This window comes from Arachis hypogaea, chromosome 6, assembly GCF_003086295.3.
Source record: "Arachis hypogaea cultivar Tifrunner chromosome 6, arahy.Tifrunner.gnm2.J5K5, whole genome shotgun sequence".
Taxonomy (NCBI): domain Eukaryota; kingdom Viridiplantae; phylum Streptophyta; class Magnoliopsida; order Fabales; family Fabaceae; genus Arachis; species Arachis hypogaea.
The window spans coordinates 29,831,932-29,837,931 of NC_092041.1; positions in this window are offsets into that span (position 1 = coordinate 29,831,932).

The following is a 6,000-nucleotide window of genomic DNA, read 5'->3' on the forward strand; positions in this document are numbered from 1 at the left end:
GATATATATAACATAAGTAAATAGCCACTAGTCGCAACCCGCGAAGTTTAGGCCGGCTAGGGTACAGTTGAAAGTAGTTGACAACAGTACATCCTAATCTCTCCCAAAGGAAACATAAGAGCCTCTATAGGCAAGTTCCAAAAGAGTTCAACACATAATATAATATCTTCAAAACAAAGGTGGAGAGATTCTAAGCAAAACACAAAGTAGAGAAAATAAAGATCTTCGTCGGCTCTCAGACGAACCACAGCTCACTTCTGAGCACCTGGACCTGTATCTGAAAAACAAGAGATATATACGGAATGAGAACCCCGGGCCCATGGGTTCCCAGTACGGTAAAAGTGCCAAATAAATACAATGCACTGCAATAAAAACTCACTAAGCATCCTAAACTCCTTTTCACCCGTTCTTCAAACGGCATGGACATCCCGGATCCAATTTCATTTCTAAACAAGTTTGGCACAAAACAGAGATCCGTAGTCCAAGTTATGTCCCGTCAAAGTATGCCCAAAAACCATGTTTTTCATACAAAACCACAAAGTGCCATTTTCAAAACAAGTCATTTTCAACTCTTTTCAAGATCAATCAAAACATGCCAATTTCATCCCTTTTCTTTGAAATCAATCAGAATATATCAAATTCAATATCAAGCCTCCTCAACTCATACATTAACACTTTACTACGATTCACAAAACTGCATATAACCATTTTTACCCATTTCAAACAAATGGCTAAATTACAAACACATCAACATGTCATACATCCTTCCTCATCTCAATTTCCAACAATACTATTTCCAATCAACCATCATTATACATAATCAATATCATACTCACTATCACGTGGTTTCACCCCCAAATCAACCTTAATCATTCCTCAAGCATATATCACAACATACACATCTCTCATGCATTATCATACCATCAAGGCATCAATAATCATACTCACATACATGACCACATAATATATCTCAACCAAAATCCAATATACTTCATCTATACAATTTCACCCAAAATTACCAATTTCCACACTTCAACTCCTCAAACCTCAATATTCAATAACCAACCCAATCATTCATATATTCATTATCTGAAATTCATCCAATCACTTGTGTCATCATACAATGCACACATCAACTTACCTTCCTTACCTCTTCTCGGCCTCCGGCCCAAAATTCACGGCCTCCGGCCCAATTTCACAATTTAAAAGCATAAACCACAAATCAATACTCATTACCCCATACATTCAATTCTCAATACACCAAACATACAAGGCCACACAATTCTCAACCCAATCATTAATTCACATTACATACCAACTATGCATATTAGCACCAACTATTTACACAATCCAAACTTAATCCTAGGGGCATCTAGCCTAGGAATTCTCATCACACCACACGGTACTTAAATGAAACTTAAACCGTACCTCTTGTAGCCAAATCAATTGAGCCTCTTCTTTGGAAGTCTCCACCAACCTTAGCTCCAAGCCTCACCAAAGCTCCTCAAGCAACACCAATCTCCCAATCGTACACCAAAACCATCAAATGCACTAACATAACCAATATTACATACATACATCAACCTAGGGCTCATAAAGATGATAAATCACAAGGGTTTGAGCACTTCTTACCTCAGCCCATATGAAGTAGGGATAGAACCCACTTAGAATCCATGTTGGAGTATCCCTAAACACCCAAAATCACAAAATTTCAACACTAACTTCCCAAAAACGTGTAACAGTGGGGAATTTTGAAAACTGGGCAGAGATGAATGGAATACTCACCACAAAACTTAGATAGAATTGTAGAGGATGAGAAGAGCGACGCGTGACCGCAAACGACTCGTCAATCGGAGCTCCGTAGCTCAAGTTATGGTGGTTTAAAGATCAAAGAGAGTTAGGTTTTCTCTCTTCTCTTCTCTCTTCTCAATTCAGCGCCCCACACACCTTCTTTAGGGCAAAATGAGCTGAAATGCTCATAACTAATGTTTATATATGTTGGGTCTTGGGCCCACTTAGGCCCGGTTCACTTATTTTTGTCCGTTGGCCCAATTTTGGACCAAAACCTTTAAGATTAGCGCTCCAAATCGCACTTTAAATATTTCTACCTCCCCTAATCATAATTCCTCATTTCTTAATCTTATTTACTCATAATCAATTTTCTCAGCTGCAGTACCAGACAGGTCTCAGCCGGTACTGTCGGTCAAAATTTCACTGCGCGCTTTTACGCAGAAAGTTATGTCTTCCGACTCGGAAAAATTCACTGAATCCAAAAATCATATTTAAATCATCAAATTCCAATTGCCAAATATTCCAACCATATTCGCTCCTACTTAACTCATTATTTAATTAATTTCGGTTAGACCGAGTATTACATTCTACCCCCTAACAGAAATTTTCGCCCTCGAAAATTTCATCCATCACTACGAGTACGCGAGCGTAGTCTGCCTTTATATTCAACACATAACAGTTCCAATGTCCTTTTACTCTGCGCGCTTCCGCTACCGCGCTCTGATTTTTCTATCTTCAAGGGTCTCGGTCATTCGTTCAACACCGACCAACAGCCTCGTTCCTTACTTTTATCGTCTCATCAACCCACACCCTATTAAATCTCAAATCATGTCATCAATAATATTGCCATCTTCGTTAATCATAGCCATCATCCCACATCACTATAATCAATCAAAGCTTTCTTCATTTTTAGAATTCAATGAGTTTGGACTAAGAAGCTAACAAACTCTTAAGAATCTGCTTTCTTTTACTAATCTATAAAAGCTTTCGAGACACATCTCTTTTGTTGAAGTCACCCAGATCAAAAATCATTTTCAAAAATATAACCAACACTCCTTCAAATTCTTGGGAAAAAGAAATTCAACAGCACCTCCCCAAAAATTGGAGTTTACCACCCGTCACGGGTTCCCTCAAACCAATCTCAGTACCGCATCAGTATTGCAATTTAAAGGTTTCCAAACGATTCCTCTGAAACCGATCATTACAAATCTTGATCTAAATCCAAGGTCACCATGACCAAACATCATAGCACTCATCTCTCGAACACGACAACTTGCACTCAATCATCATCTAAATCTGACTATGCATCAATGATAATTTTCTCAAGTACCCAACCACAACTTAGCATGACTGGTATTTCAAATCAACGTTTCCAAATCCATCATTTAGGACCATTCCTTATCTATTTAAATCAAAGGAACTAAAAGTCACGGGTTCAATCAGTTTCACCAAAAATCCAGAAATTAACCAACTATATAACAAACACAACACATCATTCTTAACAGAAAATCATTTACATCAGAGGCATTTATCCATTTGTATTAAGGCAATTCCTTACTCGGACCATCTGGTTTGCTTCTCAGTCTAATATTAAGCTCGGCATTCCGAGTTTTTGCTGTACAGGCGGTATTATAAAATCACACACTACCATTTAAGCTCGATTATTGAAATTACCTCAATCTTACTGCCGCAATCGGCCCGCATCCTGACTCTCTCCTTGTTGGCAATTTCTTGATACATGCCCTGGTAACCCGCACTTGTAACATACGCCTAACCCCAATCGGCATGGCCTATTTGGGTGATGCCTTCCACACCTCTGACAGCTCAAAACATTAGAAGCAGCCGCTGCCCGTTTTCCCTTACCATTCCTTTGGGACTCCTCACTCGTCGCAAAGTTATTCCGTCCTTGGGGAAAGTGTTGTATGTATCCTCTCTCCTTAAACTCTAGACCCCTTGGTGCGAATCCTTGGTTGTGCTCTCTATGACTTCCTTCCTCTACAACCCTCCTTTTCACACACTCTTCAGCAATTCTGCTCTTATTCACTAACTCTGAAAAAGTTCGGATCTCCATTGGTCCCACTGAACTTAAGATGTCGCTCCGAAGCCCTCCTTCATACTTAATGCATTTCCATTCCTCGAAGTCTTCCGGAGCTCCATGACACGTGCGGGAAAACCTGAATAGCTCCTCAAATTTGTCTGTATACTCAGATACGGACATAGCACCTTGCTTCGACTGTAGTAACTCCAATTCCTTGGCTGTCCTGGCGGAATTTGGAAAGTACTTCTTATAGAATTCCACCTGGAAGGCATCCCAAGTGATAGGATCATTCCCCTGTTGCAGGAGACGTCGAGCCCCTTGCCACCAATGCGATGCTTCCCCCATGAGCAGATAGGTAGCAAATTCAACACGCTGCTCTTCAAGCACCAACTGCGCTTGCAGTGCTCGCTCCATGGCCTGAAACCAAGTATCAGCTTCAGTCGGATTGGTGGTTCCCTTGAACTTAGGTGGATTAACCTTTAAGAAAGTTGCCAGTGTCATCGGGCCCTGAGCTTCCCTTCCACCATTGCCATTATTGTTTATCTGTTGCCCAAGGGCCTCCGCAGTGGCCTGCATAGCAGCAGCCATATTCTCCAACGCCGCCATAAGGTTTACCGGGTTATTCGAGTTGATTTCTGGTTCCTGTGTACTAGAACGATCTCTCTCACGTCCTCGACCGGGTCCACGAGGTGCCATCTGGTTCCTATACACACCAAACAATCGATATCAAGTTGATCAGTCTCAATATCGGAAGTATAGTGCTTCAAAGTACCAAAGGTACACTCATGGACTTCATGCTAGATGTATCAGTTAGATACCCTAACTAGCACAGGCACAAACTCAGAGTATGCATTGAAGCATAAGCAGTTCCATCCCTCAGGCTCACGAGGACGAACTGCTCTGATACCATAATGTAACACCCTAATATTCAAATCCTTATGCTCGAGTCATAAGTCAACGATATTACGGTGGTACGACTCTCAGGTGGATTTTTAATATATAAACATAGGTAATTTCAAAAGGAGTATTAATCGAGAAGCCTGAAAAGAGTAGAAATAAAATCGCAAAGACGTATCACTCACGATTCGACAACGAAAAGATAAAACGTGAAGCCGAAAGCGATATATGGACAAGGCATAAAGGAGATTAAGAGATAGATAACAGATAGATATATATAACATAAGTAAATAGCCACTAGTCGCGACCCGCAAAGTTTAGGCTGGCTAGGGTACAGTTGAAAGTAGTTGACAACAGTACATCCTAATCTCTCCCAAAGGAAACATAAGAGCCTCTATAGGCAAGTTCCAAAAGAGTTCAACACATAATATAATATCTTCAAAACAAAGGTGGAGAGATTCTAAGCAAAACACAAAGTAGAGAAAATAAAGATCTTCGCCGGCTCTCAGACGAACCACAGCTCACTTCTGAGCACCTGGACCTGTATCTGAAAAACAAGAGATATATACGGAATGAGAACCCCGGGCCCATGGGTTCCCAGTACGGTAAAAGTGCCAAATAAATACAATGCACTGCAATAAAAACTCACTAAGCATCCTAAACTCCTTTTCACCAAGTATCCAGCCTAGATTCTCACTAATCCATAAATAGGCATCTGTCGTAAGGGGATACTAAATCTAGTTCATGTTACACATGTTTCCCAACTCGCTGATTCTTACACGAATCAGACTCAGAATCATAAGCAAAACCATCACCAGTTGTTCTGTCTCAGCAACTCTATATCAATACATCATACCCTCGCCTGGAGCTAGTGAAATCACATCACTGCGTCTACCCAGGGGACTCAAATTATCTCATTCAAAAATCATCATCATCATGCAATCGCATTATCAATTCATCTCATCAAGAACAGCCACCAACATCCACCGACACCAACATGAGGGATCTCTCAGTTGTACAAACACAAGCAATACAGACAAGTAATACACAAATAAGGTACAAGTAGAACAAGTAGCACGTAATCAGGTAACATAGCATGTATGATATAGAAATCCAAAACAAATAGGCAAACCCAAACAATTCAAACATATGCAAATGATGTATGCCTGCCCTATAGCTGATGATATCATCTGTCGGTTATATAGCCAACCCGACATGTCCTGGTAGCTAACCATTGGACAGAAACACCCCTTGCGGAGCAAGTAGGTTTGAGC